Here is a 1,535-nt window from a genome sequence, read left to right as displayed (position 1 = left end):
TGCAGGCTGGTGGCGGGCCAAAAGGACCAGATGGGGACACTGGCGCCAAGGTGGGTCGTCTATCATTAGAACGGAAACCAGTGGAAGGAATAGAAAGTGAAAACTCACAATTGCTTTTTCTCCTTATTCAGGGAGAGATGGGGCGACCGGGAATGCCAGGAGAAAAAGGAGATTTCGGCGCTGTGGTAAGTCGCTAACATCCCTGCCAGATGAGGGAGATGTCAGCACATTTTCYTGAATCTGTTTGGCCCCATCAGATGAGGTCATTTGTGTATTTCTTTGTCACAGGGAAACATTGGTGATCCTGGTCCAGTTGGTTACAGTGGGATGAAGGTAAAGTTCATGAAGGAGCTCTAAGCCCGACATAAACACTTTTAGCCTTATGATATCAGCCTAAGAAACTCTTATTTTATCACCATTTCTTCCATTTCTTTTTTTTTTTTACATAGTTTCTGAATCTATATGAATGACTTGTTGGTAAATTTGGCTAATTCTGTTGTATGAAACTAGATGAAAGTAAAAAGTCAATGTTTACCTTCAGACACTTGTAAACAGCTAAAGATTGATGTGTTTTCATGGAATTGTGCAAACAAGGAACAGCAATCAACACAAGCCATGAAAAAGTCATTAAAACCGTTGCAGACAGCATCAGACAGGCTAGCTAGGCTAACAGCYAGCATTAGCACTGAGTCAAGTTACAGCTAAGTACAACCTACAGTTTGCATTAAAASATTTGTCTGTTGACAGTTACTGTAATCATTTTCGGTTTTAACTTCCTGTGACATCAGAATGTCAACAGTGATCGTTTTACTTGGCTCAAATCAGTTTATGTATGAAGGTAACATCTGCTTGCTACATGGAAATTTAAGCTGGTCAACTTCATTTCAGTTCAATAACGTCCCAGTATAAATCAGTTCACAATAGTCAGATTCACTGTAATTACAAACATTTAACATTAGGGGTGTAAAAGTGCATCCAGCTCTTTATACCGCATRACACTGGGTCCAAAAGACAGAGACGAGACAAGATTTTGGTAATATATGTGGAAAAAATAATTATCCGCTTATTTTAAAAACAGACTMAAGGTTTTGCAAATGAAACATTTGAGTTAAGTAATATGTAGAGTATTGCAGTCCAGGTTTGATATATCGCMGTTTTTATGGCTGTCTAATTCAAAGGTGGCTGTGCTCCCAAAAAGAATTGAAAATGCTCCCGTCTGTGTTCGCCAGTATTGGAAAGAAGAGTATGGAGTCTTTGTCTTGACTACAATTATCCACTTTAAGTTTGATCAGTGTGTTCCAAGTGTTATAGATTTTAAACCAGATATGATCCAACGCAGCCCAGACTCATTAAAAAAACTGTAAAATTTAACTTAACCACTAGAAAGCCTTGGGACCAACYYTAATATTGTTAAGCTAAAAGCTGAAGTTCTGGGATAATTTATGTCCCAGCATGCGACCCAAAATCACACCGCAGTTTTTGTGATCGTTTAAGCTAAAGGTGGCCGTGCTCCCAAAAAGAATTGAAAATGCTCC

General features: G+C 39.0%; 1 long non-coding RNA gene across 1 annotated transcript; it reads left to right on the top strand.

Moving 5' to 3' along the window:
- The first annotated feature begins 2 nt into the window (after positions 1–2).
- On the top strand, positions 3–342 carry LOC103461547 (uncharacterized). The gene is made up of 3 exons (XR_533139.1): positions 3–50; positions 132–185; positions 289–342. It is a non-coding gene; the product is annotated as an uncharacterized LOC103461547 (long non-coding RNA).
- The last annotated feature ends 1,193 nt before the right edge of the window (positions 343–1,535 follow it).

Source organism: Poecilia reticulata, unplaced genomic scaffold (assembly GCF_000633615.1).
Source record: "Poecilia reticulata strain Guanapo unplaced genomic scaffold, Guppy_female_1.0+MT scaffold_2197, whole genome shotgun sequence".
In the NCBI taxonomy this organism is placed as follows: domain Eukaryota; kingdom Metazoa; phylum Chordata; class Actinopteri; order Cyprinodontiformes; family Poeciliidae; genus Poecilia; species Poecilia reticulata.
Note: the sequence above shows the minus strand (reverse complement) of the source record. Positions and strands in the feature narration are given on the sequence as shown.